The sequence below is a fragment of the Dryas octopetala genome, chromosome 3 (assembly GCF_963921425.1).
Source record: "Dryas octopetala chromosome 3, drDryOcto1.1, whole genome shotgun sequence".
Lineage (NCBI taxonomy): Eukaryota > Viridiplantae > Streptophyta > Magnoliopsida > Rosales > Rosaceae > Dryas > Dryas octopetala.
Genome location: NC_141368.1, coordinates 25,162,825 through 25,187,392, shown reverse-complemented (window position 1 = coordinate 25,187,392; position 24,568 = coordinate 25,162,825). Strand labels below are relative to the sequence as shown.

General features: G+C 37.0%; 2 pseudogenes; both read right to left on the bottom strand.

Moving 5' to 3' along the window:
- Nucleotides 1-19: 19 nt before the first annotated feature.
- On the bottom strand, nucleotides 20-16,931 carry LOC147292009 (putative disease resistance RPP13-like protein 1; annotated as a pseudogene).
- Nucleotides 16,932-18,575: 1,644 nt separating this feature from the next.
- LOC147292008 (putative disease resistance protein RGA3) lies at nucleotides 18,576-23,371 on the bottom strand (annotated as a pseudogene).
- Nucleotides 23,372-24,568: the final 1,197 nt, after the last annotated feature.

The window sequence follows — 24,568 nt, the reverse complement described above, 5'->3', positions numbered from 1 at the left end:
AAAAAAGATTTGGATTTTCTCACAAAATACCTGAATCTGAGTCAGATTCGACTTCTTCGTCTCCAATACGTATGTAAGGGATGTGTGCTATTTTGGACCAGTATCGTGCTTTTCCACCTGCTTTGTATCTCTCTGTTAGTAGCGGACATCCGTAGATCTCAAGTTGTGTAAGTGAAAGAGGCAGACTCTCCTCTGGAATGGATGCTAGCTTTGGACAATAATAGATTTGAAGAGATTCAAGAGAGGTGAGGGATTGAAGGCCGTTTCTGGATAGGCGTCTCATATTTGGGAAATCCGAAATCAGGAGATGAATGAGAGATTTAGGGAGCAGCATCCCCTCTGGTGGAAAGGACACAAGATCTTCATCTACACCATGAATCCACAACTTTTGAAGAGAGGCGAGTCTGTTCAACTGCAACCCCCACTGCGACAGTGGCTTACAACTCCTGGGATTCACAATGCTAAGATCGACTAGGTTTGGGGGAAAACCCTCTTCTAGAATCGACGGTAAACCTTCACAGTAACCGATCGACAATGTCTTAAGAGAGGTGAGGTTGTGCTTATCCATGCCTTTGGGGAGGCCTTCCAATTTATCGCAATCGAAGATATTTATCAACGTCAGATTGGAGGGTCTTGTTGGCAACCCTCCTCTCGGGAAGGAAACAAGACTTCCACAACTTATAACACCTAAACCTTCCAAATTGGTGAGGTGGCATAGGCCCTCCGGTAAGGATTTCAGATTTGCACAATTTCGTATGGAAAGGGTTTTAAGCGTCCGGGGTAGTTGGCATCTGAATGAAAAGGACATGAGAGATGGACACTTCTCTATCTCCAAATGCTCAAGACAAGATTCCTCCCCCAAATACGGAGAAGCAGAAAAAGATGATGAAGAATCCTCAACTTCCTCCCCCACTAATAATTTCAAATTTTTGCATTCACTTATCTTTAATCTTCTTAAACCTGGGGGTATCTGACATCTTGCAAAATACATAAGAGAATTGCACTGCTGGATCTCTATAGATTCAATAGAAGGTGGCAAACTAGCTTCTGGAAAACAAACTAGACTTGGGCATCTGAATATCCAGAGAGATCGAAGTGATGTCAAGTGATGAAATTGAAGGAGTTGACAGTTCCTTTCAATATATAATTCACGAAGAGAAATCATGTGCTGCATTAACCTATCCTCAATCTCCCATGAAGTTGATAGTTCCTCACTACTAATAATTCCCAAAAATTTAACATTCCTTAATCCTCCCATGTATCCCTCAGTTTCAAGTGTCAACTCTGAAATATTTGAAAGACCAATGTGCTCCAGTAACTCAAAGTCAATCTCACTTCTATACACCACCCCTTTGCAATAATGGACATCTAATTTACCAAGTTGTTTATAGTTGGCAACTGGAACCACCAATTGGTCACATTCTTGAATCTCAAGGCTTGCTAATGAATCAAGTTTTTCTGGTAACCTACCCTCCAATTTGGGACATCTTTTAATGGAAAGAATTTTCAAGAAAGGAAAAACTCTTATTCCTTGATCCCCTTCGCAAGGAAACCAGTCCTTCCATTGTGCATATCCTCAAATTCAAGAGTCTCCAATACTGGAAAAGACAAGCTACCCTCTCCATAGAATTCATCACCCACACTTTCCACCCCAAACATTTCTCTTATAAAAAGTTCTCTAAGAGAAGGCAATTGTCCAAGTGGGGGCAAAAATCGACAATTATTACAATTCTCTAACCTTACAAGCACAATGTTAGAGAATAAAGGATCTCCAATCCATGTTGAAAGTTGCAAACCACAATAACCCTTGATGGTGAGCTCTTTGAGCTTTTTATGAGGTTTTAACAAGTCAAGCACCACTGCTTCTTTTTCTCTTGTCTCACTCCATTCCAGTTGCAACGCATGAAGCCCTTCCTTGCTACTTAAGTCTGCCTGCCTTCCATCCTCCGGATCATTCACATTCTCCAAGTGTGAAAGGTGCAATGTCCCTCGAAGAAGCAATAGGGGCCCTATCTCTCTTACCCCTGATTCACTACCTTTGCCCACAACAAAATTAGGCAACGTTTGCAGATTAGTCAACTGACTTAGTTGCGGAGGCATTCCTTCCAGTAAAGGCACATCTGAATTGTTGAGATGACGTAAATTAGTTAAATTCCTCATTTTTGCAGGTAGTGCTTTCAATTTAGAACAATTTTCTAACATCAATGTCTGCAAGCTGTAGAGGGTGCATATCGATTTTGGCAAACTCTCTATTAGTGTATGAGATAAATCAAGATACTGTAGATACTTCATGTCACCAATTGAGTTCGGCAACTCATTTATTTGATATCCATTCAAAGAGAGCCCTCTTAAGTATTGCAGCTTTGGCAATAAATCAAGAGTAACCCTGCTAGTCAAATAATTATGTGGATTATACGAACGTGTAAGCGGAAGGAAAGTACGCAAACGTTTGACTTCAGAGAATGCTTCAAATCTTTTAAGCCCATCATAGTGACCAGCAATGTAAGACGAGTGACGAGCCTTTGAAAAACATCTATCATTCCCTTTATCTTCCAATCTAAAACATATGTCTCCTGCAGCCCACCGTGCCAAATCACTAACAAGGTCATGCATTACATATAATGAGTTGTTTTTGGTTGACTTTTGAAATAACGACCTAGATAATAGCTCCCCAAAATAGTCACCACCTATATCTTCCATTTGTTTACTTCCTTCTGGCTGTTGAAGCAAGCCCTCTGCCATCCATAGAAGGATTATCTGCTTCTCTCCAAATTCATAGTCATTTGGAAGTATTGAGCAATAGGCAAAACACCTCTTCAAATTTGAAGGGAGATAGTGATAGCTCAATTTTAATGCTGGGAGTACCTCACTCTCATCTACTATACTCCATATTTTGCTGTGCAATATTTCTTCCCATTTGTCGGTTTCCTTAAAACGTAAAAGACCACCAAGAGTCTTTGCAACCAAGGGCAACCCACCACATTTCACAACAATTTTCTCCTGAAGTAACCCAAAACCTGAAGGTCTGTCATTGTTAACGAATGCATGTTGCTCAAAAAGTTTGAAGCAATCATCATCCGACAGAGTCTCCAAATTATGGATTTTAGTGGCTGTCACATGTTTGGCAACATTTGCATCGCGTGTTGTCACAATAATCTTACTTCCAAGAGCTCCCATACGAAAGGGGGACTGCAGTTGTGCCCATCGATGAGAGTTACATGTGCTCCAGACATCATCTAAAACAATTAAAAACTTTTTACCTTCTAATGCCTTGCTCAGATTATTTTGAACTTCACTGAATTGATCCCTGCCACAATCTCTTGACTTGTCGACTAAGTTCATAATTGCTTTTGTCACACTTTCAACGTTGAAATTATCTGACACGGACACCCACACCTTTGGATTAAACGTCTCTTCCTTTAATGAATTGAATACATGTCCTGCAAGTGTTGTCTTGCCGAGTCCTGGCATACCAACAATGGCAATTACATGAAAATTGGTGGTACAAAGCTCATCTGTTGACAACATTTCAACAATCTTTCTTTCGTCCTCATCCCTTCCAACCACGGGTCCATCTAACACGTATGAACCTGGCGTCCTCTGTGGTGAATTTCTTCTTTGGAAGGAAGGAAGAGATATTTCTTCTGTGGTGAATCAATCACGTGCACACTTTTTTGGAAGGAAGAGATATTTCTTCTTCTTGCTGTATTTAGTAAATGGGCACAAAAAGAGATTCAGCTCCTTATCTAGAAAGGAAAGAAAAGTCAAAATAGTCTTTTTTTTTTTTTTTAGAAAGTAAAAAAAATTATTCCTAAACTAACTAGAAAACAAAAAAAATTAGATGAAAATTAGAAATCCAAATTCTAAACTAAATTAAATAATCCCCGACAACGGCGCCAAAAACTTGGTGAATTTCCTGCAAGTATACAGGGTGGATGTAATATAGTATATGGATAAAAGGTTGTCGTACCCACGAGGATTATTAATTTAATTCAAAAATTTAAATTCATTATTTGGATCTAATAAAAATAAACACAACTTGAAAATTAAAAATGACTTTGAGAAGAGTATTGTGATGATTTATGATGAGAGCAAATGAAAACGCAACAATTAAAAACAAGGATCAAGAACAATAAGTAAACTAATGAAAATAAAATATTATGGTTTAACAATCAATTGGAAGAACTAGGGATTCAGAATCAACCACAAGCAATCCAGTTTAGGTTTTAATACATTCAACAAATTCTTTGAATTCTTTAGATGATAATTCTCGTATCTAAGTTCCTCTCAGACACTTAGACCACAGTTTTCCTTAAGTGCATGATTCTTTCCTTCTCAGGCAAAGGTCGTATACCCTAACATGCAATTTATCCTTCTCAGGCACAAATTTAACAAATAGGATTCATTACGCTCTAGAAAACAAGAGAACCAAGCAAATCATTATTCTCTCTCGAGCAACAAAGTAATTTACCACACTCAACCACAAGAAGCTAATTCAAATTATATTGCCTCTCGGCCTCAAATTCAACTTCAAATTTACTAGATGCAAAGCCCTAAGGTGCGCAGTCAAAGAACTTAACAAATAGCAACAATTAAAACAGTGATTAAGCATTCATCTAAAAGAAACTAAAAATCCATTAAATAAATATTAAAAACCATAAACATTCATGCTAGGGCATCATCCTATCCCTAGAAAAAGAGTTTAGTTGCTCATGTTTAAAGAAAACATAATTAAAAACCTAGAAAGCATTAAAAACTTATGAACTATGACGACGGATGGTAGAAAACAAGGATGGCAGCCACTTCTTGTCCCTCTTTCTTCCCTCCAAGCTGACCCCCAAAAGATGATGATCTCCTTCCTTTAAATAAGAAACAAATCCTTTTCTTCTTTGGTAAAAGCTTTCCTTGTTGGACTTGGATTACTCTTATGATGAGTTGTCATTGATGATTTGGCACCCAAAATCCCAACAAAAATAGGATTAGACCTTAAAAGAATAAACCTGGATCCCTCTAGATATTTCCCAAATACACATAACATCAATTGGGCTCCAAGAAAGAAATCTAAAAAGAATTACTTTGCATTTTCGCACAAACTTTTCTGCCTGAACTGCCTTCAGTCAAATAGCCATAACTTCTCCTAGAAAAATGCAAATCACGAACCGTAAAATTCCTCGGAAAGCTAACATCCGTATCTTTCCAACGGTATAAGGCACAACATCTGGTTTGCTCCGAGGAGGTGCAGTTTATTCCGCGAACTTGACTGATTTGCCCAAAAATATCCCTTTTGCTTTGTTCTCTCCCCTTTTCTCTTCAAACCTATAAAAATACAAAACTAAATTAAAATGAACTAAAAACACTAAAAAACATAACAATAATCCAAGAACAAGAGTATAAAAGTATATGAAATAATGGTCAGATCAAATACCCCCAAACTTGAACTTTGCTTGTCCTCAAGCAACAAAACAAAATAAAAACAGAAATTAAAAACACAAACACACCAAGAATAAACCATAAAAAGTCCTAAACCTTCCAATAATTACCTCAGAGAACTAAAGTGCAGCATTAGAGTATCAAAGGTTCATGAAACATTAAAACAGGTCCATAAGAACTCTTAATCACGTGTAGACAAACTTCATATCAATCATGCTCAAAAATAGTGTGAAATAGTCATGAGTTAATGCAGAACTTCAATATCCAAAAAAAACATGTAAGAATTAGTTTTAACTCCAAAATCTCACCAAGACATACACTCACAATGAAACACAGATTTTCTGGCTAGTCATAACTTTTCACTCATGTTTATGTGAGAAGAATAATGTATATGGCAACAAATAGCTCACATAAATTTATTATCAAAGAAAGCTCTTTTTCTGGAAAAAACATGATCCTAATAAAAGATAGGAAATTGCTTCCATATGCTTCCTTCTTTACCTCATCTCCACAGATCAAATTCACATAATCTCTAAGATCAAAAGGTCTTTACTCATGGTTATAATGGGGCTTGGGGGTAAGGGCAAAAGAAAGAAAGGATAAGGATATCACAAAGATTCTATGAAAATTAGTAGAGCAAATGATGATCACAAGGGAATTAGCAGAGAACACATGATCAGGGTAAGTTGGAAAATACTTCAAAACTAGAGGTTGCATAAGAATTCAAATTTTCCAAACCCAAAATCAATTCTAATGCCAACAATTCTTAGGTCCAGATGAACATTTATGCTGAGGTGAAAACAAAAGAAGAATAATGGTATCTGAATATTGATCAATGCCATGTACTAAAGATTTCAAGACCTGATGGGATCAAGGCTGTATCTACAATTCATTCATTTATTTTCAAACTTTTTTTTTTTTCTTGGTAGCCCCTCCAACCTTATTCTTTTCAACAAAACATACTAGTCTCAACCCATCATGTCGTCAACCATCAAAAGTGCTCATTTTTTTTTTTTTAACAAAAGATAAGCAACCAAATCGCTATAAAATTATCAATATAATTAATGCAACTGTCACAAAGATCAGATATTCAGAGTAACATAAGAGTTGTGTACTCAAATATGTCCAAGACACAATTTCCCTGACTTTCTAACACCTTCCAGCCCCCAAATTTTTCTTTGAACTGCTACCTGCTGACTGAGAACCAATCTGAACCATTAATAATCATGCATTCCCTTACAGCAATTTTTCTCTACTAATCTCATAAAATAGGGTAAGGATATGTGTTTAAGTTCGGGGCTGAGGATGATGTGGTTTCATGAAAGAAACGGCTTATTTAGGCACAAAGGGGCTATCTAAAGGATAATATGTTAAGGACACAAGCTTGTTTGGTCATAGTGGTTAATCCTACATGCCTTAATCACTTCCTAAAGATCATGCAAATTAATTCAAAGTCTCAAGAGGCATTGAAGGAAGTTCTAGAGTTACAATTCAAGAATGAGATCGACCATAAAAATACAAGAAAAAGAAAGATAATGAAACAATAAATATCATCTCAAAGATAAGCAACTAGGCTCAATACTCACAGGGGTTATACAAGTCCAACTTAGTTCTCACATAGTTTTTCAGATATTAAAAGTTCCACACCAACCTAGGCTACGTACAATGAGAATTTAAGCATGATGAAAAACTACAAATTAAGATCTAGACCCAAATCAATGCTCAATGTTCCCTCTAGCTCTTGCAGATCAAGTTCCTATTCCCATCATTGGATTTGGAAGGCAACTAAACACACAAAAACGAATTTTTTTTTTTTTTTTTTTTCAAATAGAAATTAAAAGACACCCCCCCAAACTTGAATAGAACATTGTCCCCAATGTTAAAAGATTGAAAACAACATGCAAGGAATCAGATAAATAAGGGAGGAACAAAAAGACACAGTAAAGAAGAGAAAATATATATGTGCAGATCAAGGAGATTAAGTTTAGAGCTCCCTGGGTATTAGAAGTCATGGTTGGCAGCAGTGCGCGAATACGAAGGTCAAGCTCTCATCTCATCCATCCCAAAACTTGGGTTGCCTCCCAAGAAGCGCTGAATTTAAAGTCGTCAGCCCGACTCAGCAACACTCACATAATTGAAGGGACACTAAGGTACACGACCTCAATGGCTTGGGTTTGTTCCTCTAGTGTGTTGACAGGCTCCAAATATGGTTTCAAACGATGGCCGTTCACTTTAAATACGGAGCCATCAGTCATGTTTTTGATTTCGACCGCTCCGTGAGGAAATACTTGAACGACTAGAAAAGGCCCAGACCATCTTGAACGAAGTTTGCCCGGAAATAGTCGAAGTCGCGAGTTAAATAATAAGACTTTCTGATTTGGCTCAAAACGCTTCAGAATTAATGCTTTGTCATGAGCAATCGTATGCTCTCTTAACACACGAACCAACTTTTCTTCTTCTGTTCGACTAAGGTCAGCAGCTATAATCACAGGAAGAGTCTCTAAATCACCCAAATATACATATTTTAAAGTCTCTGGAAGGGGTTTCAGTTCAAGTGTTGGAGGTTGGATGATGGAAGGAACGAGTTTGGCATGTGAAGATGGCAATACTTCAAACTTAGGATGGCTTGTAGGAGGGTAAGAGTTCACAGCTTGGAGTTCTTGGGCTGCTGCTAGTACTGAGACTTTGTCAAAGTTCATGCCATGTTGAGTTAGGCAAACTTCTAGAGGATCGGTGGAGTTTGATTCAATAAATGTATTCTCAATTATGCGATCCACAGCTTCCACATGAAAATTAACAATCATAAAGATCCATGGGTTTCTTCAAAGCCTCAAAGACTTGAAATTTTACAGTAGTATCTTGCACAGTCATGGTTAGTAACCCTTCTTTAACATCAATTTTTGTGCCTGCAGTGGCCATGAAGGGTCTACCAAGAATGAGAGGTAGCTCGCGGTCCGGAATTTCAACTTCTTCCATGTCCAAAACAATAAAATCAGCAGGGAGAATAAATTCATCAACTTTGACAAGTACGTCCTCAATGATGCCTCTTGGATATTTTACAGAACGATCCGCGAATTGTAGAGATATTGAAATAGGTTTCAGCTCACCCAAACCAAGGTGTTCATAAACGGAATAAGGCATTAAGTTCACACTTGCTCCCAGATCCAATAATGCTCTATCAAAATTCCTTGCTCCAATCGTACATGGTACTGTAAAGCTACCAGGATCTTTGAGTTTCTGTGGCAATTTCCTTTGAAGCACAGCACTAACTTCCTCTGACAACATCACCTTTTCATGTTCATCAAATTTCCTTTTGTTGGTGCATAAATCTTTCAAAAACTTTGCATAAGAAGGAATTTGTTTGATAGCCTCTAGCAAAGGAATATTAATTTGCACCTTCTTGAATTGTTCTAGAATATCTCCCATGTTCTTCTCTTTCCTTGCTTGCTTTGCACGTTGAGGGAAAGGCAAAGAAGTTATTGGAGGGCTGGGCAAGGTATCTTGCTGCAATGGAGCAGCTGTAAAACCCTGTTGGTTTGCATTGGAACTAAAGGACACTTGCTGGTCTGATTTGGCAGCTTTAGCAAGGCTAGTTGTGTGCTTGTCATGCTCAGATTCGACCTTTCTTTCTTCCATCTCTCCATGATTTCCAACCTTATTATCTATTATTTTTCCACTCCTCAAAGTTGTAATAGCTTGAACTTGCTCATTATTCCTTGGATTAGCTTCCGTTTGGCTAGGAAATTGTCCTTGTCCTCTCCCCAAACCACTCACAGCAGTAGCTATTTGACTTAATTGAACCTCGAGCTTCGCCTGACTCTTCTCCAAAATTGATTGGCTTTGTTTCAGTGATGCTACCTCTTGTTTATAGCTTGACGTCTCCTTTACGAGCTGAGTTAACATCTCCTTGATAGAAGGGTCCTCTTGTTGCACTGGAGGAGCTTGATAGGATTGCTGATACGGCCTTGAAAAATTAGATGGTCCCAAGGTATTCTGTGAGTTACTCCAAGAAAAGTTAGGATGTTGTTTCCACCCCGGATTATAAGTGTTTGAATAAGGATCATTCCGCGGCCTTCCATTGAATGCATTAACCTCTTGCACATCTTCTAATGTAGGATTCGACGGACAATTTGCGGTGTCATGAGCTATGCTAGCACACAAAGTACATGGTTGTGCTGTGACCTTGGTCACTAATGGTGCGAGAAGCTTTGTTAGAGCTGCAACCTGTGCTTCCAAACCTGTCCTAGAATTAACTTCATACATGCCTCCTTTCTTTGTTACTGGTGGAGCCGTAACTTGAGAATCTGTCGTAGGAAGGTCCCAATGCTCAGAGTTCTCACAAATAGTCTCAAAAATATCGATCGCCTCATCTGCAGTTTTATCCATTAAGCTTCCACCCACTGTTGAATCGACCATACTCCTGCTATGAGGTTTAAGCCCTCTATAAAAATACTGGACTTTCTGCCAAGTATCTATCCCATGATGAGGACATTGAAGATAAAAATCCTTGTAACGTTCCCAGCTTTCATGAAATTGTTCGCCGTCCAGTTGACGGAAACTCATAATGTTATTCAACACAGCATTAGTTTTTCGAGCAGGAAAATATTTACTCAGAAATTTCTTGGATAACTCTATCCAAGAGTTGATAGATGCCGCAGGAAGAGAGTCTAACCAATTCAATGCCTTATCCCTCAACGAGAATGGAAACAAACGGAGTCGAACTTGTTCCTCAGTTATCCCAGCATAGCTGAATGTGGAGCAAATATTGAAAAACGTCTTGAGATGGTTGTAAGGATTTTCTTCTTCTTTTCCATGGAAGATAGGCAAGGATTGAATGGTTTGTGGACGAATTTCGAAACGCTGCACGATCGGAGTTAAGACAATACATGAAGGAGCACTGTATTCTGCAGGTGCAGTGTAATCTCGAAGCTTCTTGGGTGGTTCTGGGTTAGGTAGTATTAGTTGATCCCCCATAGTTGGTCTTAAAATAGTCTGCTGCGTTTTCTGCCTTCGCTGATTACGGAGAGTGTGCTCAAGTTCGTGATCGATTGGAATGAGCGCTAGATTGAGCGATCGTCTCCCGTGCATACACTTTGTGCAAACTTGTACTTATTGACCCCCAAATTAAATGGGCAAACAGAGAATACCAACAAATACCCGAAAATACCCAATAAAATCCAAATACACTTTGTGCTATTTACCCCTGTTTCAAATGGATTGGCAGCAAATCCAAACTAATTAGAATCTCAAATTAAATATCAACTCACCAGAAGTCTGGAGCGGTTAATCGACGGGGCTCCGCTGTGGGCTGCTGGAAAGATGTGATACCCATTTGCTTTACTCGACGGGAAGAGAGGGATTCTAGTGGCTGGAAGTCTTGGGTAGCGTCGACTCGGACTCCAATCGGTAGTGCCAACTTAGCTGATGGGTCGAACTCAGATCACCCAAAAACCTGATGAATCTTTGCTGTGATGCCAATGGGCTTTGCTGAGAAAATAGGAAAGGAACTAGCCGATAATGCCGAAGTCGAAGATGGTGGTTTCGGCGTCGAGCTTGATGTTGATGGAGCTTTGCTGATAAGAGAAGAGAGAAGAGAGATCGGATATCCTTTTGAGTTGAAAAAAATTTCTGCTTGCTGCAAGTGAACGAGCCTTTTTGATTTGAGAAGAGATATATGTATTGCTGATTTGCTGATAGGAATGGATGCTAGAAAGAGAAGAAGCCCATCTCTTAGAGTAGATAATGGGTCTACACCAATTAGCTTTCCTTGTCTTCTCCTTTTTCAATTTCAACCCCACTTGCCAAAATCAATCACGTGCACACTTTTTTGGAAGGAAGAGATATTTCTTCTTCTTGCTGTATTTAGTAAATGGGCACAAAAAGAGATTCAGCTCCTTATCTAGAAAGGAAAGAAAAGTCAAAATAGTCTTTTTTTTTTTTTTTTTTTAAGAAAGTAAAAAAAATTATTCCTAAACTAACTAGAAAACAAAAAAAATTAGATGAAAATTAGAAATCCAAATTCTAAACTAAATTAAATAATCCCCGACAACGGCGCCAAAAACTTGGTGAATTTCCTGCAAGTATACAGGGTGGATGTAATATAGTATATGAATAAAAGGTTGTCGTACCCACGAGGATTATTAATTTAATTCAAAAATTTAAATTCCTTATTTGGATCTAATAAAAATAAACACAACTTGAAAATTAAAAATGACTTTGAGAAGAGTATTGTGATGATTTATGATGAGAGCAAATGAAAACGCAACAATTAAAAACAAGGATCAAGAACAATAAGTAAACTAATGAAAATAAAATATTATGGTTTAACAATCAATTGGAAGAACTAGGGATTCAGAATCAACCACAAGCAATCCAGTTTAGGTTTTAATACATTCAACAAATTCTTTGAATTCTTTAGATGATAATTCTCGTATCTAAGTTCCTCTCAGACACTTAGACCACAGTTTTCCTTAAGTGCATGATTCTTTCCTTCTCAGGCAAAGGTCGTATACCTTAACATGCAATTTATCCTTCTCAGGCACAAATTTAACAAATAGGATTCATTACGCTCTAGAAAACAAGAGAACCAAGCAAATCATTATTCTCTCTCGAGCAACAATGTAATTTACCACACTCAACCACAAGAAGCTAATTCAAATTATATTGCCTCTCGGCCTCAAATTCAACTTCAAATTTACTAGATGCAAAGCCTTAAGGTGCGCAGTCAAAGAACTTAACAAATAGCAACAATTAAAACAGTGATTAAGCATTCATCTAAAAGAAACTAAAAATCCATTAAATAAATATTAAAAACCATAAACATTCATGCTAGGGCATCATCCTATCCCTAGAAAAAGAGTTTAGTTGCTCATGTTTAAAGAAAACATAATTAAAAACCTAGAAAGCATTAAAAACTTATGAACTATGACGACGGATGGTAGAAAACAAGGATGGCAGCCACTTCTTGTCCCTCTTTCTTCCCTCCAAGCTGACCCCCAAAAGATGATGATCTCCTTCCTTTAAATAAGAAACAAATCCTTTTCTTCTTTGGTAAAAGCTTTCCTTGTTGGACTTGGATTACTCTTATGATGAGTTGTCATTGATGACTTGGCACCCAAAATCCCAACAAAAATAGGATTAGACCTTAAAAGAATAAACCTGGATCCCTCTAGATATTTCCCAAATACACATAACATCAATTGGGCTCCAAGAAAGAAATCTAAAAAGAATTACTTTGCATTTTCGCACAAACTTTTCTGCCTGAACTGCCTTCAGTCAAATAGCCATAACTTCTCCTAGAAAAATGCAAATCACGAACCGTAAAATTCCTCGGAAAGCTAACATCCGTATCTTTCCAACGGTATAAGGCACAACATCTGGTTTGCTCCGAGGAGGTGCAGTTTATTCCGCGAACTTGACTGATTTGCCCAAAAATATCCCTTTTGCTTTGTTCTCTCCCCTTTTCTCTTCAAACCTATAAAAATACAAAACTAAATTAAAATGAACTAAAAACACTAAAAAACATAACAATAATCCAAGAACAAGAGTATAAAAGTATATGAAATAATGGTCAGATCACTCTGCCACGCCGTTGTAGACGTAGCTTCAATATATATTAAACCGAGCTTGTCTTTTCGTTCAGATACTTTTTGTAATCGATCAGCAATCTCCTCTATTTCTGAGTTGATGTTAAAGTTGAGTTTAAGTTTAGGAAAGAAGCCCCATACCTTACTTGTGCCAGCCCGATTTTGCTCCTTGACTTTGCGTCGTAATATCTCATAAGAAAACATGTCCAGTAAGTCCTGCAAATCATAAGCCAAGTGTTTGAGATCCTCCAGCCACAGCTCCACTGCCTTGCTAGTCAGTTTCCTCTCCTCCGCATCATACAGCACCGCTCCAATTGCAGACAATGTCTGCCTCCATTCCTCCATCTTTCCTTCAACACCCTTTAGGTGTCCAAAGTACAACTTCAGGGTCTCCTTAGGCACCAACATGTCGAGCAGCGACCGAAGGAATGCCGCAAGAAAGATCTCTGCCACTGCCATAGTTTCTTTTTGGTCGAAAGGAAGCAATCAAATCGTAAGAGTGTTTGGGAGAACAGAAAACCAAGAATCAAAGTAAAGAGTTGTTCTGTGAAAGCTTGAGCAATATCAAGACTCAATTCTGCACAAAGTCAAACTAGTTTGGCGGGGCAGAGCATGTGGCCTCGTGGAATAGTCTCTTTATCTGTGTGTAAGCACGTGATGGACATAAAGATCCTCTTGTCTTGAATGATGCCTCGTGTAACAGAGGCCCACCCACGTGAGGAGGGAGAAGCAGAGGCCCACCCAAAATGGCTGTGACCCAAAACCAACAGCTAGAGGCCCACCCATGTGAGGAGAGAGAAGCAATCGGCTGCAGCTGAAAAGTTGGTGGGCCCCGCCTGCTTTTCTTGTCGGCTGAACAGAAGGGAATCAAATGGGTGGCTTTGCTGGCTGGTTTTCTTGTGGGCCGCGCCTGCTCTATTGACGCGTGGCTTTGCTGGCTGGTCACCAACGGTCTAGATTAAATGACCGTTGGTGATCAATGGCTGCCATTATTTGTCTTTTTTTTTTTTTTTTTTTTGTAGATGGGCTGGTTAGAAATCAAAGGCCTAAATTAATGGACCGTTGATAATCAACGGTCCAGATCGCCCAAACTTTTTTTCTTAAATAAATAATTAATAAATCATTTAAAATACAAATAGTAACCGAAAAATTATCAAAAAATTATCAAAAAATTTTAAAAATTCCCCAAACCCTCTAACAGCTATATTCTCAAATGGGTCTATATATATCATACAACACTCATAGTTTTTCATCACAAACTACAACCTTTGTTTACCAAATTTTCACAAATTTTTTTTTCTTTGTCATGGCTTCTAGAGGAAATGCTTGGGTGGTAACTGTAGATGAAGCCCTAGTGATGGCATACCTAGAGAGGGCGTTCGGAATTTTAAAAGCCCGGTGACAGATTATAAAACAACCTGCTCGTTATTGGCGTCCGATTGAGCTTGGGTATATCATGAAGGCGTGCATAATATTGCACAATATGATCGTGGAGGATGAGCGCCCTGAGGATGACTGTAGGGATGACCCAATAGACCCAGAAGCGAGCACTAAAAGGGCAGAAGCTGAATACGAAGGTGTAGAACCATGTCCGACCGGTGCCGCTCCATCATCATTACCTGAGATGAATATTCGTCGGAATTTGCTTAGGGACCGAAATGTCAATGAATCCCTATAAACCAATTTGATTGAGCACATCTGGATCCGAAAGGGGAACTGTAATGTTAAAAATAATAATAATAATAATAATAATAATAATAATAATATTTATGGGCTTTAAAATTGGGTTAAATTTCTAAGTTTGGGCATTATCCCAATTGTTTTACAAGAGATTAAAAGCCCAACTAAAAAAAAAAAATTTTGAATGGATTTGAAGATAATACCAACGTCCATTCTCTTAATTACATATACATAAGCTTTGACACATAAGCCTTGATTAATGGTTTTGATTCTTCTTAGAGGGATGAGTCACCTCTAGGCAATGATGAGAGCCAATGAACTTAACCAGATTTGAGCCAACAATTTGTTACTTCAACCAACAAGTTGGATTATAAATAAAGGGCTTTGGTGTGAAGAGCTCACACTTAAGGAAGCAACGAAGAAAAACTGAACAGAGGGAGAGAGAGAGAGGAAGAGAAAGAGAAAGAGAAAAAGAGAGAGTGACTGAACAAGAAAGGGACAGAAAGGGGAGGGAAAAAACTTGAGAAGGTTAGAGTTCAAAGTTAAACTTCATCCTTCTTAGTTGTTTAGACTTTGCTTAAATAATTGAACTAACATATTTTAGTCTCTGTGTTTTTCTTTTTACTGTAGGAATCACAAGTTTTAGCCTCTTTTTAACTCCAAAGGATAGGAAGGAATGTGAGCTCAAGGAACCATGGGTGTTCTTAGCAATTTTCTTTTGAAACTTTTATTTTTAAAATTTTGTTTATACCTCTTTGTTTAATGTTGTTAAACTAAAAATAGTTCATTTATAACCTTATTATAGCCATAAGAAAAGGTTTTGAGGGTTGAAAACGAAAGAAAATGAAAAACAAGAAACATGAAAAATCTGGAAATTTTTCAAGAAAATTCGCATGTTCGTATGGCCTTCTTTCGAGCCTTATAACTTGAGTTTTAACCGTCCGTTTTTCATGTTCTTTATATGGTTGTAAAAAGGTGATGCAGATATTTAAAACAAGTATAAGTTTGCTCAATTTGGTGAAGGTTTAATAGGTCAAAAGTCGAGTCAAAATGAGATAAAAAAACTGGAAAATCTGGAAAACAGGGGCTGTTTTAAAGAGACGATAAACAGTGACCGGCCAGCCACCCCATTCGCACCGCCGGCGCGTGGTGGCGCGTGCGGTTGTTTTCGGCGACCGTTTTCGTTATATTATTTTATTTTCTTTTCACGTCTTAATTGTAGAAATAATTTTATTAATCTGCGATTAGGACGTAAGTCACGCTTCACTCCTAGATATTAGATTTTATTCAGGATTGGGGTGTGACAGGAACCCACCACTTGCCCCAACCCATTGAATCATCGTGTTGTTTTTTCTTTAAATCATCGTGTTGTTTTTGTTTTTGTTTTAGTCATCGTATTGTTCTTGTTTTTTCTTTAAATCATCGTGTTGTTCTTGTTTTTTATGGTTGTTGAAGTCCCGATGTTGTAAGATTATGTTGTCTAATTTATGAAATTTTCTTATTTTAAATATATTTAATATTGACCTTATTTTAAAGATTTCATTAAAATAAGATCAATAGAATAATTTTTATTATACTTTAAATTTTAAATTTTAAATTAAACATCACTTAATCAATATTAGTCATATTTTAAATATATATAAAACACTGTGACCTAAAATGGGTCACAACACTATTGCAGTGAGAATTAGATCACAGCACTATTTGTGACCCAAAATGAGTTTTAAACCGAGTTTTAGACGTAGCTTCAATATATATTAAACCGAGCTTGTCTTTTCGTTCAGATACTTTTTGTAATCGATCAGCAATCTCCTCTATTTCTGAGTTGATGTTAAAGTTGAGTTTAAGTTTAGGAAAGAGGCCCCATACCTTACTTGTGCCAGCCCGATTTTGCTCCTTGACTTTGCGTCGTAATATCTCATAAGAAAACTTGCCCAGTAAGTCCTGCAAATCATAAGCCAAGTGTTTGAGATCCTCCAGCCACAGCTCCACTGCCTTGCTAGTCAGTTGCTTCTCCTCCGCATCATACAGCACCGCTCCAATTCCAGACAATGTCTGCCTCCATTCCTCCATCTTTCTTTCAACACCCTTTAGGTGTCCAAAGTACAACTTCAGGGTCTCCTTAGGCACCAACATGTCGAGCAGCGACCGAAGGAATGCCGCAAGAAAGATCTCTGCCACTGCCATAGTTTCTTTTTGGTCGAAAGGAAGCAATCAAATCGTAAGAGTGTTTGGGAGAACAGAAAACCAAGAATCAAAGTAAAGAGTTGTTCTGTGAAAGCTTGAGCAATATCAAGACTCAATTCTGCACAAAGTCAAACTAGTTTGGCGGGGCAGAGCATGTGGCCTCGTGGAATAGTCTCTTTATCTGTGTGTAAGCACGTGATGGACATAAAGATCCTCTTGAATTGTGTAAGCACATGATGCCTCGTGTAAATCTCCTTAATTATGTCCATTAAATACCCTTAATTAGCACTCTTGTTTTTAGTAAGATACAGTTACTTATGTAGGGATATACAATTCTTTATAATTTTTACTGTTGCCACTTGCCAGCAAGATATATTTGTATATTGCAAATTGCACATTTGGTTAAATCTATAGACTATAGTCTATTTATCTATTACAAATGGCATGTTACTTCGTTGAATCTGTAGATGCCAGGGAGAGGTAGTTTCTCTCTTTTTGTTTTTTCCTTATATTTTTTGGACTTTTTCATTGAACAAATCTATTTAATTTGCAGTGATTACTTTAATACATCTTGAATCTTCACACACTCTAGTCGTTGATGTATCATACAAACCGCAATGCGAATTACATAAATCAACATCACTAATTGTTTGGTTATATAACTGTGATCAAATAAACAAACAGTTTTGGTAACAATTTGATTCACCGTTAATTTATTTGTAACGATTATATATATGATCAAATGATTTTTGATTTAGTTGATTTTTTGCAGAGATGATCTTTAAATAATTATCTAAAAAATGAACGGTTCTGATCATAAAAATACATTGTGGATCAGAATAATAAATCAGAAGGTCGGTAGAGAAGGTGGATAACATTACTCTAACACTCAATTCTTCTGCCAGCTTTTACTGTGCGTTGGCTTGTTTACGCAAATACGTTGCCCATCGAATACCTGCAATGAATGATAACAAACAAAAATAAATTTCTAACTAACCTTGATCAACATGGATATCAATGAATCTAATTACAACTAAGGACACAAATGCTCAAACAATTTCAATTATTAACAATGAGGGAATAATCATGTCCATGAAATTCATGAGGAAAACAAAATCCATCCCAAAGAATACATTTATATATCAATATCCATCCCAATGAAATCTTAATTACCATATATTATGGGTAATGTGTGAATTACATGATGGAAACCAAAACGAAAGCATGCGTCAGGGAGCATGAGAATAGGGTGTTTTGAATTGTGATAGGAATTGTTATACAAGAATTAGCTAAGGAAATTATGTAGAAAACAGGAGAAACAAGAGACAACATTAGATGCAAATGAATTTGATTAGCCAGTAATTCTATCTTTTGGGCCATTCCCATTTTTATTTAATGCCATTAGTAGATTGAAGGAGAGCAAGGGAGTAAAACATTTCCTTGGAAATATGTGAAAACACAGGAATAAGGGATATACGTGAACCTAAGAACACTAATCAAAGAAATCAAGTTAGATAAAATGGGTGACTAAATGCATACATGCATATATATACTATATATGGTATAGCCATATTATGCAATTACATTTTCAACATTGGTTAATATTGCATGTCATGTAATTTATGATCAAAAAGTGCATGAGAACCAAGCAAGACTGAACAAACGCACGTAAGTATATATCCAAGCTATCAATCATGCTGGCAAAGATGTGAGCTTTGGACAGCCTAAAATGGTCATACTTCTAAGTTCTGAGAGGTACTGAAAATTATCGGGCAGATGAGCCAGATTTAAACAATACATAACTGTGAGGCTCTCAAGAGCTGTGAGGTGTTTCATCCCCGTAGGCAAAGAAGTTAAGCTCGGACAATTCTCAATTGAGAACGATCGAAGTGAGCACAAGCCTTCCATGCCTTCCTCTGGCAAACAGATTAAACTAGGACACTCAATGATGTCCAAGTTCTCCAGTGAAGTGGGGTTTTTTAATCCATGTGGCAAAGTATCTAGCTCATCACACAACCCAATTTTCAGTGATTTAAGAGCAGTGAGGTTTTCCAGGTTTGCAGGCATTGAGCCAAGCTTGGGGCAAGAGGTAACTGTTAAGGACATCAGACTCGAATTGTTTTGCAGCAACATTTTCGGTAGAAAGCGTAACTCTTGAAAGAAATCAATAACGAAAGTAGAGAGTGAGTTTAGCTCGGATGCTGACCTTACTACCAATTGGTTGCACTTCCGCAGCTCCAAGTATTGAAGACAAGGAAACCATGGCATGGTTATCAACAATGGACAATTTGTGATGATTAGTCTGTCCAGGCAAGTAAATGCTTCTGTGGACTTCATGCTACTCCAAGTTTTTAAGACAGTTCTTTTAGCGAGGAGAATGGTCTTTTAACTTCACCTGAAATATCAAGACCAATTTCTACGATGGAATCCATTCCTTGGATATTCAGGATCTTGAGGACTGGAAGTTGGCCAAGTTTAGGAAGTGTTTCACATGTTTTGCAATTGATTTAAGTTTAGCTGAGTAAGATTTACAAGCCTTAGCAAACTCATCCAACTTGGAAAGGTAGTTCATGAATAACCATTTATTGACAACCTTCTTACAAAAGCTTTGGCTCCAAAGAGTTTAACTGAATTATAGTCAGAACTTAGTTGATTGATTTTTTGACTTCCTCTGAGTTTAACATTATCGGTTCCTCGCAATTTAAAGTCTAATGATACTAGATGATCATATATTGCTTTCAGTCCAGTAGCTGTCTCAGGATAGTACTAGCTAATTTTATATTCATGTACAACTAACAGAACATCAATAACAAGATAGAACTTGCCCATCACAAGCACTACTCATGGAAACCAGTGAAACTATAGGTTCAAGAGTATCATAATACATCAAGCACTGCTCCAAAGCCCAACACCAGCTAAATATGCTAATTAGTGATTGTTAGACAACCCAATTATTCTGGTCTTGATTAAAGCATTGCATATAGCCTGTTACTTTGATTTGGGCTTATCTTAGCTCTGTTTCTTTTTGGCCAAGGAAAATTTCAACTCTGTTTAATCTGTTATTTCGTTCTTGTAACATCTTTATATAGAATGCTTCAATCAAGGCACAGCTAAGGGGGATGCTTCAAAGATAAAGGTTGCCATATATGCCATTAATAAAGTCCAACAACAAATTCATCTTTTATGCAGAATATTTTGCAGAAATTTTTTTTTAATTGAATAGAGAAATATTAAATAATCAAATATCAATATACAAGAAATTTAGATATATTATTGGCCAAAAAAGAAATGTAGATATTTTAGTACATACATAAGTTGCTTCCAGTGATTGAGGAACACAGCCAAAGAAACAGAAACACACTTCTTTCTTTAAAAGTGATGAAGTTATGATAGCTTATACAAGCAATATATTCATAAAACTTGGATATATAAATGAGTACATGTGAATGTGCTTATATTTTATTTCATTTCATCTTCACCAATCAGAGGACTTTCTCATCAGAAAATTGGACCTGCTGCAAGACTTTCTTCTGTCAGGTTGTTGTCCTTACCAATCTTGTGATTTGTGAATACCTCAAAATTCTTCTTCAACAGACCACCCAGCTTAAGTAGTGTGTCTCTCTGTAGGCTTTCTTGTCTGACCACTGCCAATGAAAATATTCACACACACCTTTTTAATTCAAATTAAATTCCTGCAAAAATGTGAAGCAACAGTAAAATAAGAAGAAAAAAACAAAAAAGAGCCAACTGACAGTGTATTGGATCCAGAATTTCTGAAGGATATTGTCTGCTTTCCCAAAATGCTCCAGCATCGGACTTGATTACGCAACTGAACATCTAAAGAATAAAAATGAAGAAAGATTAACTTGAGTTTTGCAATGGGATTATCTATGACTATTTAATGATATTTATGACTATAATAGAGGGTCAAATTAGTACCTAGAAAATGATTGATGAAAATAAGACTAGGGGATTGGCTTTGGATGTGATCCACAATTAGTGTTGATGTTAAAAGCCTTAGAAAATCCTGCATAAAAGATTATTATGCAAAAGGAAAAAAAAGAAAAATCCTTTGGAGTAATCTGACTTCAAAACAATTATTAATTACTGGGGCAAGAAACAAATATTTCATGCTGACCTTGGCTACACCTGAACTATCTAAGGAGAATAAGAACTAAGTTGCAGTGTCAGACCATGTTCTTTTCTTAGTATAATTGTAATCCAAAGAGTGAAGATTTACATGCTAGATAGTTGCCAAGATGTATAATTAGTAGATGTTTTAGATTAGTTGTGGCATTATATGGAAGTACAGAGCAAGGAAATAGAAAAATATATAATGCCACCAATTTACCACAGTAATGTAGATACTAAATACCAATAACTTATAGTAATGTGGTTATTATTATTATTGACAGTGAAATTATGATTAAGCAGATTGAAACTTTTATGACAACCTCGCTCAGAACTAAGGGATCCTGAACATCAACACTCACTGCATGAACTCATAGGGCAAGATGAAGATACGGAAAAAGGCTAAAAAAACCGGGATTTTAGTAGTAGGCGGCATCCCCTCTGAGTTTTGAGTAGGTGTAATATCTTCAGTAATGTTTTTTATTAGACACCTACTCAATTAAAAAGGCTCATAATTAAAGTATCAATCATACAAAAAACAAGACTGGATTACATTCACCTTAAGGTGGTCTGTTGTGTAGCAGTTCTCTCAACCCTGTACTTGTAGTTGTTGCCCCAACATCTGCAAACAAACAACTTAATAGATAATGCACCAAATCCTGGCCAAAAACAAAATTGACTAGCCAGGCCATAGGGTAAGGAGTCAAGTGATCCAAATCCTTTACCACAATAATTTCTAAATAAAGCTTATTTGATGATGACAAGGACATAAGAAATAGACTCACTTGGATGTTCAAAACGTGAACTCATAGATTGCAGGAAAGAAGAGTGATTGATTGACTTGTGTTCACAAAAAAGACTTTTCAGGTTTCTCATAAGATTTGGATAGATAGAAATGGGAAGAAGCATATATTTTCCATATGCATCTATGTAACTTCATATTTAATCCAGAACATCCACTTTTAGGCATCCAAGTTTTTTCTATTTCTATTCCACTCTCATTGGTTTTCTCTATCTGTCCTTTTGCGTTGTTAATATATTGACAAGTTACTAAAATCCTGTACCTCCTCCTTCCTCTCATTCCATATAAATGTTGTCCCCTTTTTCAATCTTTTTGAATGTCTTTTAGAATTTTGTAAAACTCATTCTAAGACAATATTAATTGTACAAGAGAGAAAAAAAAATAGCTTAGCAACCTGTCATAACTTGGAAACGATTGATCATGTCATCACATACATATTTATAAATCTATTATAATGGAGTTATTAATTAGTCTCCTTTTGTCTGATTATTAGTCAATGAAGTAGTTAAACCATCTATATCAAATACAAACAAAGAAAAAACAAGCACAGAGTATCAAAAGGACAAGTCAATTAATAACGCAATATAATCTTGTAAATTAACATAGACAAAAAAAAAATGTTGTAAATTAACAGAGCATCTTTCTTTCAGTGGAAACAACTATAACTCTGATGCTGACCTTAACACTTATGGTTGTACTTCTGCATCTCTAAGTATTGAAGACATGGAAACCATGGCATGGTAATCAACAATGGAAATTTGGGAAAATAAGTCTGTCCAGGCAAGTAAATGCCTCTGTGGACTTCATGCTTCTCCAAGTTTTTAATTCAGGAAAGTCTCGGAGGGTCAGTTCTTTTAGAGATGGGAATGATCTTTAACTTCACCTGAAAAATCAAGACCTATGTCTATGACAGAATCCATTCCTTGGATGTTCAGGATCTTGCGGACTGGAAGTTGGCCAAGTTTAGGAAGCGTTTCACATGTTTTGCATTTGATGAAGCTAAGCTGAGTAAGATTTACAAGCCTTACCAAACTCATCCAACTTAGAAAGCTTGAGCCTAAATAACCATTAATTGACAACCTTCTTACAGAAGGCATTGGTTCCAAGGAGTTTAAAACAACCTCATCAATCTCACCATCATGCCTACCAGTTCGTGTAGATCTGGAACGATCTAACTTATCCTCATCATCATTTCCCCATAACAGTTCCAATGAATGGAACCGTTTCGATACCATCCATGCACATATGTTTGATCTATAATCAAATGGAAATTGAACATTCTCCAGGCTTACTTCCTTCCAAGATCGTTCAGTTGCAAGAGCTGCACAATGCAATTTTCAATGTTGTGATAAAAAATAAATACTGGCAGAGTCTGAAGCTGTTTTAGCATTCCAATTGACGGGGGCATGCTAGCAAGTCTTGTACAATCATCTATATTCAGATGTCTCAGATTTATCAAATTTGGTGTTCCACTTGGCAACTCCATGAGCTCACTGTGACCGCTGGATGGATTCAGTGTCTGTAAATTGCAGAGATCACAGATTGTCTCTGGCATGGTCTCAATCAGACTATTTGAGAGTTCAAGATATTTAACATACCAATTGATCTGTGCAGTTTTTTTGTGCCACATCCACTCACAGTTAGCGCTCTGAGGACTTTAAAGTGTCTACTATGGTAGGAAGAGCTCTCACAGAATCATCTTTGGGCGACAACAAATTGAGAGTATGCAGTCTCTTGGCTTTACACAAGGCTTTTGGGATCAAATAAGAGCTAGAATTTCAAACTACCGATGCATGTCGTGTCTTTGAGTGACAATCAGAAATTACTGGTGTGTAATGACTTTCAGTGACATTATAACTCACATTCTCATGCCCTACAGTCACAAATTCCTCTCCAGCGACAGATTTTGCAAGATCATGAATACAATCATGCATTTTAAACTCCTTGACACTTCTGTCATCAGATTTTCCCATGCAATGAAAGAAACACATCATCCAAAAATTGTTAAAATACTCGTTCTGATCTGGAGGCCAGTGACCTTGCCGGCCTCCAGATCTGAAGTGAGTGACCTCCGATCAGCATGATCATTCCTATATGAAAATTAAGGGTACATACCAACATATAATTTAGTCTATACACCAGCTAAAATCCTTTTTTATTATTTTGTTTTTTCAAAATCCAGTGAACTTGCCAGTTATTAATCCAAAACACATATTTAGTTCAAATATATCTGCATCTGGAGTAACTGAAGCGAAAAGCTGTATTGGAGCAAGAGATTAATCTTGCAAAGAAATTTAGTAGCAGATAGCAGAATCAGAATGAATTGAATTTTACAATTCATCACATGTGCTACAACTACAGTTATAAACTCAAAAGATAAGCTCAAGCTCAACCAGATCTACAACAACAAAAGCTTGAGCAAGATTACCAAAACACATGGTGAACCGTGAAGCCCAAGTAGAGTCCAAATTTGAGGCAATTTCAGAAAGCTTTTACTAGAAAATGACTGCATAACCTCGTGTCATGACTCCTGACAAAATCATTAAAGTCAGAACCATCAGAAACCAGGAAAAAGACTGATTTTTGTCCCACATATAAGTGGTTTGTCCTAATTTTTATACAAACTCTCCAAAACCCAATTCTTCTGCCAGCTTTACTGTGCCTTGGCTTGTTTACGCGAACACATTGCCCGTCGAATGCCTGCAATGAATGATAAGCAACATAAATAAATTTCTAACTAACCTTGATCAAC